The 15,958-nt window shown below is 67.7% G+C and overlaps 1 long non-coding RNA gene across 3 annotated transcripts in view; it reads right to left on the bottom strand.

The window, feature by feature from the left end:
• The window catches only part of LOC140628320 (uncharacterized), a 110,769-nt gene that overhangs the window by 82,300 nt on the left and 12,511 nt on the right, over positions 1-15,958 (bottom strand). For all 3 annotated transcript variants that reach the window (XR_012026611.1, XR_012026610.1, XR_012026609.1), the window contains exons 3-4: positions 15,494-15,633; positions 14,027-14,087 (exon numbers count right to left, since the gene is read on the bottom strand). This is a non-coding gene — a long non-coding RNA (uncharacterized lncRNA). The remainder of the gene's footprint in view (positions 1-14,026; positions 14,088-15,493; positions 15,634-15,958) is intronic.

Here is a 15,958-nt window from a genome sequence, read left to right as displayed (position 1 = left end):
CCTCGGCCGGCTTCGGGGATCACAACGGTCGGGCGGGGCCCGGCCGGGCCCGCCGTGGGCCTCCCTCGGCGGCGGCCACGGACCCCTGCGAGGCGAGGCGCCAGGCGCCCTCAGGACCCCCGCAGGCCGCCGGGAGCCCTCGGGAGACACACCGGTCTGGTGGTGGACCCGGCCCCGGCCCAGCGAGCGCGCGCCCGATCCCGGGATCAGGACTCCCCTCAGGCCAGCCTGACCCCTCAGGCCTCCAGCGGCGGGTCGCAAAGGTCGGCGCCGGCCGTGGGGTCAACAGCGAGGGCCACGTCCCGCGGCCAGGGGCCGGAGGGGTCCCGAGGACCTCGGCCCTTGGCCCGTGACGGCCCCTCCCCGGCCCCAACCGCCACGGGAATTAAGGCGTGGATCCGGGCCCACTCGGGTCAGTGTGGAGGGCAGCCCGGAGCCGCGGCACCGACGCCAAAGCGGCCCCGTGCCCCCCCCCCCCCGGTGCAGGCGCCCCCTCTGGACAGCTCCCAAGGGACGGAAGGAAGCCCGGCGAGGGGGGAACACACCCACGTGTGCCCGGGCTCCCGGGGACCCGTGCCCCACACGGCCTAGCGGGCTCAGGCCAGCACACGCCGGACGCTGCTGCTCTTGGCCCTTCTTGCCCATCGATGGGCCCAGATCCTACGAAGAACACCTTCGGGCCCTATCACAGGTGCACCCTGACAACCCGCCTCTTGTGCCGGGGCCCCAGTAGAAGCCAGAAGGACCACATACGCCCTGTCCCCGCCGCCCGCGCCGGTCACAGGGTCTCTCACTCACTCACGCTCACGCTCATTCACGCGAACACACATATTCCAGGCAGATACACTCCCTCTCCCCGCACCCCCCGCCAAAACCGAAACACTGGGAGACCACACTTGGAGGTCGCCCTTCTCAAAACCTCAGGAGGTGGCCCACACACCCCACAGCAAGCACCCGTATGCGTGGGTGACGGGGGTCCGTTTCGACCCCGATTCCCGTGCCCAAGGGTGTAACGGTGCTCCCGTCATGCACTCTGAACCCTCTCCACGCTCCCGAACGGCTCGAGGCTCCTCCAACGTCAACAACCCTCGGGGAACAGTTTTGCTTTCTGCCCTTTGGCAAACGGGAGAGGCCCAGGACCTCCTGCTTCCTAGGGCAGGGAGGGATGCCCCGGTCCCATCTGTGGCACACAACGCCCCTCCCACCCCCACCCCCACCCCCACCCCCCAACACCTCCAGAGGGTCCCCCTGGTCGGGCTTCCCACGTTTCAGTTCTAGGAAGCCTGGCTGAACGACAGACACCCTGTTGGACACAAATCCCACTCAAGGCCGAAGCACGGGTCCAAGCGACTCTCGAAGGCCCGCCCGCCTCCCGGGCCCACGGGAAGGGAGCCAGAAGCGGCGGGCGGTCGGCCTGAGGGTGACGGTGACGAGCCTCCACCGCCCGTCTCGGGTCGCCTTCGCCCCCCCGGCCCGCCGCCGGCCGCTAGCCTCTCCTGACCCCTGCAAGGAAGGCCCCGGCCGGCCTCAGCTCCAAAGGGCCATCGCGGACGCCCTCGACTGCCCGGGCCCTCCGAGCCGGCTGCCAGTCCGCACGCCACCCCCCACCCCCACCGAGTGTCCGCTCCACGAGGCCTACCGGCCTCCCCGGGGCTTCCCTTCTGACCATGAAGCCCAGGTCCGAACGCCCTCCACAAGCAGGCGGGAGCCACCCAGGACCACCAAGGGGGCACGCGCCGCCCGGGCAAGGAAGGGTCCGGCTCCCACACAAGTCGACCGCCCCGACGGTCGATGGCGGGGCACGGGGCCGCGCCAAGGGAGGGCCACGCGGGCGTCCCCTAGCTCGGCGGCGGGCGCGGGGCCGGGCTTCGCGCCCGGCTCGCCCATCAGAGTCCGGGCACGGGCCCCACGGCACCCCAGGGCGGGACCGGTGACAGAGGCTGCTGCGGGGGTACCCTGCCCGGGGGACCGCTCAGCCCTGCGGGACCTCTCATCCCGCAGAGTCAGAGCGTCTCCGCCCACCTTGCCCACCCGGCTTGTCAAGCAAGAGCAGGCCAGCGAGCCAAGTCCTCCCTGCTCCTCGGTCTCGGTCTCGGTCTCGGGGCCAGGGAGACCCGGTTCCTCGCCCCTGGGCAGGTGCCCGAGCTCCGCGGGTGCCGCTGTGGCGCCGGGACCCAAAGGACGCGTGGACACCGCCTGGATCTCAGGCGGGGGGGTGGGGGGTCGGAGGGAGACCGGGGACAGGAGATGCAGGCCGCCTCCTCGGTGCCCCGGGGCCAGGTTTGACCAAGGAAGGGGACAGCGTGCACAGCCCTTGTGCCCCCCACCGCGCCCCCCCCCCCCCAACTAAGGGGCCTTCCGGGAACCTGACGTGTGTGAGGAGAAGGGGCGACGGCGCCGGGGCGGGGGTGGTGGTGGTGGGGCGACACCCGAGGACGCTCGGGGACTGCTCGTGGACGCGTGCGGACGGGAAGGCACGACCCATCCCGGACCTTCTTCCACCCGTGTGTGGGCTACCGGGACAGCCGGGGCCTCCACGGAGGTCGGTCCGCGTGATCCAGAGCGGGAGCCTCCTCCGGGGCCCTGGACCGGCAGACGCGTGCCTGACTATTGGTCCACGGGGGCAGACGGAGCTGGGCCCCCCGGCCCAGGGGACGGGGCTCCGCTCCCGGGAGCCTCGCCTCAGAAGCGAGGGGTGCGTGCTTGCTTGCTTGCTCGCCCCCCGCCACCCCTCCACCCTCGCCCCGAGTGGCCCAGTGGCCGGGCCCTTGACATGAGAGCCGCCATGTTGGGGCGAGGGACGGCGGACACCGGCTGGGCTGCCGAGTTTTCTGGCCTGGCCTTTTTTTCCTCTGGCAGAGGGCGGAGGCTGAGGCCCTGGGGGAAGGGCCGGCTGGCATTCGCGGTGCAATACTGCCATCAAGCGGAAAGTCCTCGGCGGATCCGGGAGCCCAGCGCCGAGCTCTCTCTCCCGCGTGGAGGGGCCCCTGGGGTGACGTGGGAGTGCGGGGGGGGGGGGGAGACGGACGGGGACGGACGGGATGGAGCGCCACGGAGGTCCGGGGTCCGGGGGCCTGGGGGCCTGGCCGGTCGGGCCCGGGAAGCCCCAAGCCACGGCTCGGCTCGGGCCCCTCCCTGGTGGCCACCACGTCTGGGCGGGACTGGAGCGGGGTGACACAGCCACGCGGGCCGGGCCAGGGGGCGCCGGGCCTTTGGCCGCGTGCCCCTTCCCCCGGGAGCTAGAGCAGGATCCGTGCGGCCTTTGGCCCTTTGGCCGCGTGCCCCCTGCAGCCCCGCCAACGACCCGCACGGGAACCTGGAGGGACCCGCACGGGAACCTGGAGGGCTGCCGCCACTGCTGGTGCGGACGGGGGCGGGGACCCTGCTGTGCCCGTGTCCGGATCCCGGATCCCGGGAAGGGGAACGGGTGTGGAGCCGGGCCACCCGGCGTCAAAGGGGGGGCCTTGAGCGTGAGGGGGTCTTGGGAGGCGGAGGGGTAGGGGCTGGGGAGGAGGCGGTGGCGGAGCTCACCAGGAGGAGCAGAGAGTCCGGGTCGGACAGGCCCCCGGTGGGAGCAGCAGCAGCACCAGCCAGCCGCCGCCTCCTCTGCCTCCTCCGCCTCCTCCTCCTCCTCCTCCTCAGCCGGGCCCCGCGCCCCGTGCCCCGCGCCCCCCGCCCAAAACCCGGCCCGGGCCCACCAAGAGGCTGTTGCCTGACACCCGGGGGGGGGGGGGGGACACACACACCGGGGAGCGGCACTGCCACGTCCCGCGGCTTTCCCCTCTCTGGCGGAGGCCTGGTCCCAGTGCCCCCATTTCCCTCTTCCCTCAGCCAAGTCGAGGCCAAGCCGCCGCCATCACTCCCCCTCCACCCCGCGCCCCGGGCCAGCCAGGCCTCTCAGCTCGCCCCGTTCCCCTTTCTGGGCCACCTTCTCCAACGTCCCACCACAGCCCTCAGGGCAAGCACAGTCGAGGAACGGCTGGGTGACTCCCGCCCCTGCATCCCAAAGCCAACGCCTGCTCCCGAGCTGGTCATCAAGGGACCAGCGTGGAGCGCGTGCCAGAAGCGCCAGGCGCCTCGGGATGGGACTGCCAACGGCCCCTTCGGTCCCGGTCCCGCCGGGACGCTGGGACTTCACCCCCGGGCCCGTCCTGCCCTGGAAGCCAGCGGGCGGCGGCTCCGGGGATCGCCAACGCGTTCCGCTTGATGGCAGTGTTGCACCGGCAATGCCCACCGGCCCTTCCCCCAGGGCCTCTCCCTCCGCCCTTTGCCGAAGAAAAAAGGCCAAGCGCTGGCCGCCGGGGCTCCAACATGGCGGCTCCCGTGCCTGGGCCGCTTTCGCTTTCGGGGAGCGCTCCGGCTTCGGAGGCTTCGGAGGCTTCGGAGGCTTCATCTGAGGCCCGCTGGAGCGGAGCCCGGCGGAGCCTCGGTGCCCTCGGCCTCCCCTCGGCCGGCTTCGGGGATCACAACGGTCGGGCGGGGCCCGGCCGGGCCCGCCGTGGGCCTCCCTCGGCGGCGGCCACGGACCCCTGCGAGGCGAGGCGCCAGGCGCCCTCAGGACCCCCGCAGGCCGCCGGGAGCCCTCGGGAGACACACCGGTCTGGTGGTGGACCCGGCCCCGGCCCAGCGAGCGCGCGCCCGATCCCGGGATCAGGACTCCCCTCAGGCCAGCCTGACCCCTCAGGCCTCCAGCGGCGGGTCGCAAAGGTCGGCGCCGGCCGTGGGGTCAACAGCGAGGGCCACGTCCCGCGGCCAGGGGCCGGAGGGGTCCCGAGGACCTCGGCCCTTGGCCCGTGACGGCCCCTCCCCGGCCCCAACCGCCACGGGAATTAAGGCGTGGATCCGGGCCCACTCGGGTCAGTGTGGAGGGCAGCCCGGAGCCGCGGCACCGACGCCAAAGCGGCCCCGTGCCCCCCCCCCCCCCGGTGCAGGCGCCCCCTCTGGACAGCTCCCAAGGGACGGAAGGAAGCCCGGCGAGGGGGGAACACACCCACGTGTGCCCGGGCTCCCGGGGACCCGTGCCCCACACGGCCTAGCGGGCTCAGGCCAGCACACGCCGGACGCTGCTGCTCTTGGCCCTTCTTGCCCATCGATGGGCCCAGATCCTACGAAGAACACCTTCGGGCCCTATCACAGGTGCACCCTGACAACCCGCCTCTTGTGCCGGGGCCCCAGTAGAAGCCAGAAGGACCACATACGCCCTGTCCCCGCCGCCCGCGCCGGTCACAGGGTCTCTCACTCACTCACGCTCACGCTCATTCACGCGAACACACATATTCCAGGCAGATACACTCCCTCTCCCCGCACCCCCCGCCAAAACCGAAACACTGGGAGACCACACTTGGAGGTCGCCCTTCTCAAAACCTCAGGAGGTGGCCCACACACCCCACAGCAAGCACCCGTATGCGTGGGTGACGGGGGTCCGTTTCGACCCCGATTCCCGTGCCCAAGGGTGTAACGGTGCTCCCGTCATGCACTCTGAACCCTCTCCACGCTCCCGAACGGCTCGAGGCTCCTCCAACGTCAACAACCCTCGGGGAACAGTTTTGCTTTCTGCCCTTTGGCAAACGGGAGAGGCCCAGGACCTCCTGCTTCCTAGGGCAGGGAGGGATGCCCCGGTCCCATCTGTGGCACACAACGCCCCTCCCACCCCCACCCCCACCCCCACCCCCCAACACCTCCAGAGGGTCCCCCTGGTCGGGCTTCCCACGTTTCAGTTCTAGGAAGCCTGGCTGAACGACAGACACCCTGTTGGACACAAATCCCACTCAAGGCCGAAGCACGGGTCCAAGCGACTCTCGAAGGCCCGCCCGCCTCCCGGGCCCACGGGAAGGGAGCCAGAAGCGGCGGGCGGTCGGCCTGAGGGTGACGGTGACGAGCCTCCACCGCCCGTCTCGGGTCGCCTTCGCCCCCCCGGCCCGCCGCCGGCCGCTAGCCTCTCCTGACCCCTGCAAGGAAGGCCCCGGCCGGCCTCAGCTCCAAAGGGCCATCGCGGACGCCCTCGACTGCCCGGGCCCTCCGAGCCGGCTGCCAGTCCGCACGCCACCCCCCACCCCCACCGAGTGTCCGCTCCACGAGGCCTACCGGCCTCCCCGGGGCTTCCCTTCTGACCATGAAGCCCAGGTCCGAACGCCCTCCACAAGCAGGCGGGAGCCACCCAGGACCACCAAGGGGGCACGCGCCGCCCAGGCAAGGAAGGGTCCGGCTCCCACACAAGTCGACCGCCCCGACGGTCGATGGCGGGGCACGGGGCCGCGCCAAGGGAGGGCCACGCGGGCGTCCCCTAGCTCGGCGGCGGGCGCGGGGCCGGGCTTCGCGCCCGGCTCGCCCATCAGAGTCCGGGCACGGGCCCCACGGCACCCCAGGGCGGGACCGGTGACAGAGGCTGCTGCGGGGGTACCCTGCCCGGGGGACCGCTCAGCCCTGCGGGACCTCTCATCCCGCAGAGTCAGCGCGTCTCCGCCCACCTTGCCCACCCGGCTTGTCAAGCAAGAGCAGGCCAGCGAGCCAAGTCCTCCCTGCTCCTCGGTCTCGGTCTCGGTCTCGGGGCCAGGGAGACCCGGTTCCTCGCCCCTGGGCAGGTGCCCGAGCTCCGCGGGTGCCGCTGTGGCGCCGGGACCCAAAGGACGCGTGGACACCGCCTGGATCTCAGGCGGGGGGGTGGGGGGTCGGAGGGAGACCGGGGACAGGAGATGCAGGCCGCCTCCTCGGTGCCCCGGGGCCAGGTTTGACCAAGGAAGGGGACAGCGTGCACAGCCCTTGTGCCCCCCACCGCGCCCCCCCCCCCCAACTAAGGGGCCTTCCGGGAACCTGACGTGTGTGAGGAGAAGGGGCGACGGCGCCGGGGCGGGGGTGGTGGTGGTGGGGCGACACCCGAGGACGCTCGGGGACTGCTCGTGGACGCGTGCGGACGGGAAGGCACGACCCATCCCGGACCTTCTTCCACCCGTGTGTGGGCTACCGGGACAGCCGGGGCCTCCACGGAGGTCGGTCCGTGTGATCCAGAGCGGGAGCCTCCTCCGGGGCCCTGGACCGGCAGACGCGTGCCTGACTATTGGTCCACGGGGGCAGACGGAGCTGGGCCCCCCGGCCCAGGGGACGGGGCTCCGCTCCCGGGAGCCTCGCCTCAGAAGCGAGGGGTGCGTGCTTGCTTGCTTGCTCGCCCCCCGCCACCCCTCCACCCTCGCCCCGAGTGGCCCAGTGGCCGGGCCCTTGACATGAGAGCCGCCATGTTGGGGCGAGGGACGGCGGACACCGGCTGGGCTGCCGAGTTTTCTGCCCTGGCCTTTTTTTCCTCTGGCAGAGGGCGGAGGCTGAGGCCCTGGGGGAAGGGCCGGCTGGCATCCGCGGTGCAATACTGCCATCAAGCGGAAAGTCCTCGGCGGATCCGGGAGCCCAGCGCCGAGCTCTCTCTCCCGCGTGGAGGGGCCCCGGGGGTGACGTGGGAGTGCGGGGGGGGAGACGGACGGGGACGGACGGGATGGAGCGCCACGGAGGTCCGGGGTCCGGGGGCCTGGGGGCCTGGCCGGTCGGGCCCGGGAAGCCCCAAGCCACGGCTCGGCTCGGGCCCCTCCCTGGTGGCCACCACGTCTGGGCGGGACTGGAGCGGGGTGACACAGCCACGCGGGCCGGGCCAGGGGGCGCCGGGCCTTTGGCCGCGTGCCCCTTCCCCCGGGAGCTAGAGCAGGATCCGTGCGGCCTTTGGCCCTTTGGCCGCGTGCCCCCTGCAGCCCCGCCAACGACCCGCACGGGAACCTGGAGGGACCCGCACGGGAACCTGGAGGGCTGCCGCCACTGCTGGTGCGGACGGGGGCGGGGACCCTGCTGTGCCCGTGTCCGGATCCCGGATCCCGGGAAGGGGAACGGGTGTGGAGCCGGGCCACCCGGCGTCAAAGGGGGGGCCTTGAGCGTGAGGGGGTCTTGGGAGGCGGAGGGGTAGGGGCTGGGGAGGAGGCGGTGGCGGAGCTCACCAGGAGGAGCAGAGAGTCCGGGTCGGACAGGCCCCCGGTGGGAGCAGCAGCAGCACCAGCCAGCCGCCGCCGCCGCCTCCTCTGCCTCCTCCGCCTCCTCCTCCTCCTCCTCCTCAGCCGGGCCCCCCGCCCCGTGCCCCGCGCCCCCCGCCCAAAACCCGGCCCGGGCCCACCAAGAGGCTGTTGCCTGACACCCGGGGGGGGGGGGGGACACACACACCGGGGAGCGGCACTGCCACGTCCCGCGGCTTTCCCCTCTCTGGCGGAGGCCTGGTCCCAGTGCCCCCATTTCCCTCTTCCCTCAGCCAAGTCGAGGCCAAGCCGCCGCCATCACTCCCCCTCCACCCCGCGCCCCGGGCCAGCCAGGCCTCTCAGCTCGCCCCGTTCCCCTTTCTGGGCCACCTTCTCCAACGTCCCACCACAGCCCTCAGGGCAAGCACAGTCGAGGAACGGCTGGGTGACTCCCGCCCCTGCATCCCAAAGCCAACGCCTGCTCCCGAGCTGGTCATCAAGGGACCAGCGTGGAGCGCGTGCCAGAAGCGCCAGGCGCCTCGGGATGGGACTGCCAACGGCCCCTTCGGTCCCGGTCCCGCCGGGACGCTGGGACTTCACCCCCGGGCCCGTCCTGCCCTGGAAGCCAGCGGGCGGCGGCTCCGGGGATCGCCAACGCGTTCCGCTTGATGGCAGTGTTGCACCGGCAATGCCCACCGGCCCTTCCCCCAGGGCCTCTCCCTCCGCCCTTTGCCGAAGAAAAAAGGCCAAGCGCTGGCCGCCGGGGCTCCAACATGGCGGCTCCCGTGCCTGGGCCGCTTTCGCTTTCGGGGAGCGCTCCGGCTTCGGAGGCTTCGGAGGCTTCGGAGGCTTCATCTGAGGCCCGCTGGAGCGGAGCCCGGCGGAGCCTCGGTGCCCTCGGCCTCCCCTCGGCCGGCTTCGGGGATCACAACGGTCGGGCGGGGCCCGGCCGGGCCCGCCGTGGGCCTCCCTCGGCGGCGGCCACGGACCCCTGCGAGGCGAGGCGCCAGGCGCCCTCAGGACCCCCGCAGGCCGCCGGGAGCCCTCGGGAGACACACCGGTCTGGTGGTGGACCCGGCCCCGGCCCAGCGAGCGCGCGCCCGATCCCGGGATCAGGACTCCCCTCAGGCCAGCCTGACCCCTCAGGCCTCCAGCGGCGGGTCGCAAAGGTCGGCGCCGGCCGTGGGGTCAACAGCGAGGGCCACGTCCCGCGGCCAGGGGCCGGAGGGGTCCCGAGGACCTCGGCCCTTGGCCCGTGACGGCCCCTCCCCGGCCCCAACCGCCACGGGAATTAAGGCGTGGATCCGGGCCCACTCGGGTCAGTGTGGAGGGCAGCCCGGAGCCGCGGCACCGACGCCAAAGCGGCCCCGTGCCCCCCCCCCCCCGGTGCAGGCGCCCCCTCTGGACAGCTCCCAAGGGACGGAAGGAAGCCCGGCGAGGGGGGAACACACCCACGTGTGCCCGGGCTCCCGGGGACCCGTGCCCCACACGGCCTAGCGGGCTCAGGCCAGCACACGCCGGACGCTGCTGCTCTTGGCCCTTCTTGCCCATCGATGGGCCCAGATCCTACGAAGAACACCTTCGGGCCCTATCACAGGTGCACCCTGACAACCCGCCTCTTGTGCCGGGGCCCCAGTAGAAGCCAGAAGGACCACATACGCCCTGTCCCCGCCGCCCGCGCCGGTCACAGGGTCTCTCACTCACTCACGCTCACGCTCATTCACGCGAACACACATATTCCAGGCAGATACACTCCCTCTCCCCGCACCCCCCGCCAAAACCGAAACACTGGGAGACCACACTTGGAGGTCGCCCTTCTCAAAACCTCAGGAGGTGGCCCACACACCCCACAGCAAGCACCCGTATGCGTGGGTGACGGGGGTCCGTTTCGACCCCGATTCCCGTGCCCAAGGGTGTAACGGTGCTCCCGTCATGCACTCTGAACCCTCTCCACGCTCCCGAACGGCTCGAGGCTCCTCCAACGTCAACAACCCTCGGGGAACAGTTTTGCTTTCTGCCCTTTGGCAAACGGGAGAGGCCCAGGACCTCCTGCTTCCTAGGGCAGGGAGGGATGCCCCGGTCCCATCTGTGGCACACAACGCCCCTCCCACCCCCACCCCCACCCCCACCCCCCAACACCTCCAGAGGGTCCCCCTGGTCGGGCTTCCCACGTTTCAGTTCTAGGAAGCCTGGCTGAACGACAGACACCCTGTTGGACACAAATCCCACTCAAGGCCGAAGCACGGGTCCAAGCGACTCTCGAAGGCCCGCCCGCCTCCCGGGCCCACGGGAAGGGAGCCAGAAGCGGCGGGCGGTCGGCCTGAGGGTGACGGTGACGAGCCTCCACCGCCCGTCTCGGGTCGCCTTCGCCCCCCCGGCCCGCCGCCGGCCGCTAGCCTCTCCTGACCCCTGCAAGGAAGGCCCCGGCCGGCCTCAGCTCCAAAGGGCCATCGCGGACGCCCTCGACTGCCCGGGCCCTCCGAGCCGGCTGCCAGTCCGCACGCCACCCCCCACCCCCACCGAGTGTCCGCTCCACGAGGCCTACCGGCCTCCCCGGGGCTTCCCTTCTGACCATGAAGCCCAGGTCCGAACGCCCTCCACAAGCAGGCGGGAGCCACCCAGGACCACCAAGGGGGCACGCGCCGCCCGGGCAAGGAAGGGTCCGGCTCCCACACAAGTCGACCGCCCCGACGGTCGATGGCGGGGCACGGGGCCGCGCCAAGGGAGGGCCACGCGGGCGTCCCCTAGCTCGGCGGCGGGCGCGGGGCCGGGCTTCGCGCCCGGCTCGCCCATCAGAGTCCGGGCACGGGCCCCACGGCACCCCAGGGCGGGACCGGTGACAGAGGCTGCTGCGGGGGTACCCTGCCCGGGGGCCCGCTCAGCCCTGCGGGACCTCTCATCCCGCAGAGTCAGCGCGTCTCCGCCCACCTTGCCCACCCGGCTTGTCAAGCAAGAGCAGGCCAGCGAGCCAAGTCCTCCCTGCTCCTCGGTCTCGGTCTCGGTCTCGGGGCCAGGGAGACCCGGTTCCTCGCCCCTGGGCAGGTGCCCGAGCTCCGCGGGTGCCGCTGTGGCGCCGGGACCCAAAGGACGCGTGGACACCGCCTGGATCTCAGGCGGGGGGGTGGGGGGTCGGAGGGAGACCGGGGACAGGAGATGCAGGCCGCCTCCTCGGTGCCCCGGGGCCAGGTTTGACCAAGGAAGGGGACAGCGTGCACAGCCCTTGTGCCCCCCACCGCGCCCCCCCCCCCCAACTAAGGGGCCTTCCGGGAACCTGACGTGTGTGAGGAGAAGGGGCGACGGCGCCGGGGCGGGGGTGGTGGTGGTGGGGCGACACCCGAGGACGCTCGGGGACTGCTCGTGGACGCGTGCGGACGGGAAGGCACGACCCATCCCGGACCTTCTTCCACCCGTGTGTGGGCTACCGGGACAGCCGGGGCCTCCACGGAGGTCGGTCCGCGTGATCCAGAGCGGGAGCCTCCTCCGGGGCCCTGGACCGGCAGACGCGTGCCTGACTATTGGTCCACGGGGGCAGACGGAGCTGGGCCCCCCGGCCCAGGGGACGGGGCTCCGCTCCCGGGAGCCTCGCCTCAGAAGCGAGGGGTGCGTGCTTGCTTGCTTGCTCGCCCCCCGCCACCCCTCCACCCTCGCCCCGAGTGGCCCAGTGGCCGGGCCCTTGACATGAGAGCCGCCATGTTGGGGCGAGGGACGGCGGACACCGGCTGGGCTGCCGAGTTTTCTGGCCTGGCCTTTTTTTCCTCTGGCAGAGGGCGGAGGCTGAGGCCCTGGGGGAAGGGCCGGCTGGCATTCGCGGTGCAATACTGCCATCAAGCGGAAAGTCCTCGGCGGATCCGGGAGCCCAGCGCCGAGCTCTCTCTCCCGCGTGGAGGGGCCCCGGGGGTGACGTGGGAGTGCGGGGGGGGGGGAGACGGACGGGGACGGACGGGATGGAGCGCCACGGAGGTCCGGGGTCCGGGGGCCTGGGGGCCTGGCCGGTCGGGCCCGGGAAGCCCCAAGCCACGGCTCGGCTCGGGCCCCTCCCTGGTGGCCACCACGTCTGGGCGGGACTGGAGCGGGGTGACACAGCCACGCGGGCCGGGCCAGGGGGCGCCGGGCCTTTGGCCGCGTGCCCCTTCCCCCGGGAGCTAGAGCAGGATCCGTGCGGCCTTTGGCCCTTTGGCCGCGTGCCCCCTGCAGCCCCGCCAACGACCCGCACGGGAACCTGGAGGGACCCGCACGGGAACCTGGAGGGCTGCCGCCACTGCTGGTGCGGACGGGGGCGGGGACCCTGCTGTGCCCGTGTCCGGATCCCGGATCCCGGGAAGGGGAACGGGTGTGGAGCCGGGCCACCCGGCGTCAAAGGGGGGGCCTTGAGCGTGAGGGGGTCTTGGGAGGCGGAGGGGTAGGGGCTGGGGAGGAGGCGGTGGCGGAGCTCACCAGGAGGAGCAGAGAGTCCGGGTCGGACAGGCCCCCGGTGGGAGCAGCAGCAGCACCAGCCAGCCGCCGCCGCCGCCTCCTCCTCCTCCTCCTCCTCCTCCTCCTCCTCCTCGGCCGGGCCCCGCGCCCCGTGCCCCGCGCCCCCCGCCCAAAACCCGGCCCGGGCCCACCAAGAGGCTGTTGCCTGACACCCGGGGGGGGGGGGACACACACACCGGGGAGCGGCACTGCCACGTCCCGCGGCTTTCCCCTCTCTGGCGGAGGCCTGGTCCCAGTGCCCCCATTTCCCTCTTCCCTCAGCCAAGTCGAGGCCAAGCCGCCGCCATCACTCCCCCTCCACCCCGCGCCCCGGGCCAGCCAGGCCTCTCAGCTCGCCCCGTTCCCCTTTCTGGGCCACCTTCTCCAACGTCCCACCACAGCCCTCAGGGCAAGCACAGTCGAGGAACGGCTGGGTGACTCCCGCCCCTGCATCCCAAAGCCAACGCCTGCTCCCGAGCTGGTCATCAAGGGACCAGCGTGGAGCGCGTGCCAGAAGCGCCAGGCGCCTCGGGATGGGACTGCCAACGGCCCCTTCGGTCCCGGTCCCGCCGGGACGCTGGGACTTCACCCCCGGGCCCGTCCTGCCCTGGAAGCCAGCGGGCGGCGGCTCCGGGGATCGCCAACGCGTTCCGCTTGATGGCAGTGTTGCACCGGCAATGCCCACCGGCCCTTCCCCCAGGGCCTCTCCCTCCGCCCTTTGCCGAAGAAAAAAGGCCAAGCGCTGGCCGCCGGGGCTCCAACATGGCGGCTCCCGTGCCTGGGCCGCTTTCGCTTTCGGGGAGCGCTTGGTTAGTATTAGCTGAGTTGAGCTATTCTTCCTTCCCTGTGGTAACTTTCAGCCTCCTTTCCTCTAGTAACGTTGAGTCTGCTTTTTGATTGGAATGTATTGCATGGTGGGGAGTAACATGGAGGCTCATTAACCTCCTCTCTTTGGTTAATACTGCCCGATGGTATAGGACAAATCAGGCAATATACTTGTTTGATCTTGAGGTTTTACCCACAGTTACCCGAAGCTGAATATTTCCCTTCCTGGCACATTCCACTAGGGCTCCCTCATTCAGGTCCGTGTGACCAGGGTGGTTACATGTTGACTTGTGGAAAAGTGATTGCTTTCTGCAAATCCATGGGCTGTGTTTATGTTGTCAATCATAAGTTGCACTTATGTTACTAGCGGATGGAAGGTTTCAAAGTGTATGTGTCTGTGTCCCAGGTGTTTCTCTAGGATTCAGGAGTCAATGGTGGCACATATATTTTAGCATGGATCGCTCTGTATGCTGCTTGTGAGATGGCATTCCACCTTATCCTTGGCTTAGTTTAATCTTTGATTGTCTCTAGATTCGCATGCAAGCATCTCCTTTTTCCTGTTCCACAATCATGAACTGCCTTGAGAGCCTTTTCTACCACAGCTGAAATTCTGGTACAGTACACAAGAGTCCTGGTGTTACGGATCTGCCTAGGGATTCTTTCCTTCTTGAACTTTTCTGAAATAATACCACAATCTGTGTTCTTCGTATAGTAAAATAAACTCTCTTGTTAAAGGAAAAAGAAGAAAATAAAGATCACTCACTCACCCAGAACATCAGCACTGGCCTCTTCATTTTCACTGCTTCCTTTCCTTTCATTCTGTCTCTCCTGCAGTGAGAGAGAGAGAGCTTGGTATGGGACCACCATAGTGCTGCGTAACAGGGTTTTGTATGCTTCCCACTTAGGCCACCTTGAGTGTTTTTTTTAGGTCAATATTCCTAACACCTCTGGGGTCAACCAAAACTTCTGAATACAGCATGATGTGCACATCAACTTCACTCATCCTTCAAAAATTCCAAGGATTTTCATTCAGGGGTTTCAGAAAGCAGCTCATGTAGCATGTACCAGGTGAAACCTGAAGATATCTCCCATGATCTCTTTTCTGAGCCACAGCCATCACCTTGGCATTTATACTTATAGCTTTCCCCCTCAGTTCTGGCCTTGAATGACCATGGAAGTATATCAATAGGTATCTTGTCAGGCCTGCAACCTTCTCTGGAATTGAGCGACAGACCCTCTACTGAGAAGCAGCTCATCTGACTCAAAGAGGTACCAGGTATCTCCTCCCTGGCTGCACTGAGATATTCACCACATTAACTTTCCTGGGATGTGGACATTTTCTTTTAAAGATGTGGCAAGTTATGATTTACCAGCCGCTTTCCTCTGCATGGATACGGACACAAAAGTATGTATCCTGGTCACACACACCCATACTTCAGTAACCATGACTCAGTATGCTGGTTGAAGATGGAAGAGAGAGGAAGAAAAGAGAAACCCACTGTCTAAAGAGAAGGGACAAGTAAAATGACCTATGTTCTAAGCCCCTTGGCAGAGATGGAGGTACCCTACACTGGGTAGCTATGAGAAAAGAAATGGAGAGGATCAAGTAGGTCAGGACATTTACTCTACACAGATGTGCCAAGACCAGGATACTTATATATGCTGGGAGCAGCCAAATGTGAAAGAGTGTATAGAGTACTATGCAGGATGTATGGGGTCAGAGAACAGAATGTAGCATGCCCTCTGTGTCTGTTAGTTTTCATTTGCATGCAATCCCTGCAGCATACATGAGGAAAAATTTCATGTGGTTGCCACCGCAGGTAGGGAGTTCAAAGGCAAAGACACCCCTTGGGAGCCGTCACCATGCAATGCTAAGGGCTTTTCTCTGATTGGGCAAAATTTCTATCCAATGTGGCATCTCCAAAGCAGTTATGAGGGAAAAAAGAGGGGAAATTTTTATATATATATATATATATATATATATATATATATATATACACACATATGACACATAAACATATCTGTGTGTCTATTATTAATGAAAAAATGAATGCTGAATGATTGAGTGGGTGTTTTAAGGATAGACTATAAAGACACTCTCAAAGACAACTTCCCAGGAGGGGCTGCTGTACAATGGCCCTCACTCAGGTCATCTGACTGTGTGGATGAAGCCACTGGGCACTCCGTCTGTCCTATGGACTCCACCCCTCTTACCCCCAATTCCCACAACTCACCTGGGGCACTCTGTGGTAGAGTGACTGAGGCTCCCGGAGGTGAGCATGGGCAATCTACCTCCCTGTCTTCTTACATAACAGGGCTCCTGTCACTTCCTCCACAATGGCCTACTCCTGAGCCCTTAAGCTGGATGAAGTAGCTGGGTGAATGCAAAAAAGAGCCAATAACTCAAGGAGAAGACGTGAAATCCAGGTCCTGGTGTCAGCTATTGTTATGGAATCAATGTCCTCAGAAAGCAAGGATTCTGCCCTAGAACCATATGGGTATCCATACAAAAGTGTGCCAAGAAAAGAGGGTCCCAGTTGCCAGGATATCCACATTTAAAACTCTTAAGAGAGATGTGGGATGAATCCACAGATGTATGTATTCCTTCAGATGTTACTATAGGTATATTCTCATTGCTATCAAGAAGTCCAAATATATGAGATACCACTTCCCACAACACCACAGGACAGTCAACCCCA

Source organism: Canis lupus, chromosome X (assembly GCF_048164855.1).
Source record: "Canis lupus baileyi chromosome X, mCanLup2.hap1, whole genome shotgun sequence".
NCBI classification, from domain to species: Eukaryota; Metazoa; Chordata; class Mammalia; order Carnivora; family Canidae; genus Canis; species Canis lupus.
The sequence above is the reverse complement of the archived record's forward strand: the minus strand, read 5'-3'. Positions and strand labels throughout refer to the sequence as shown.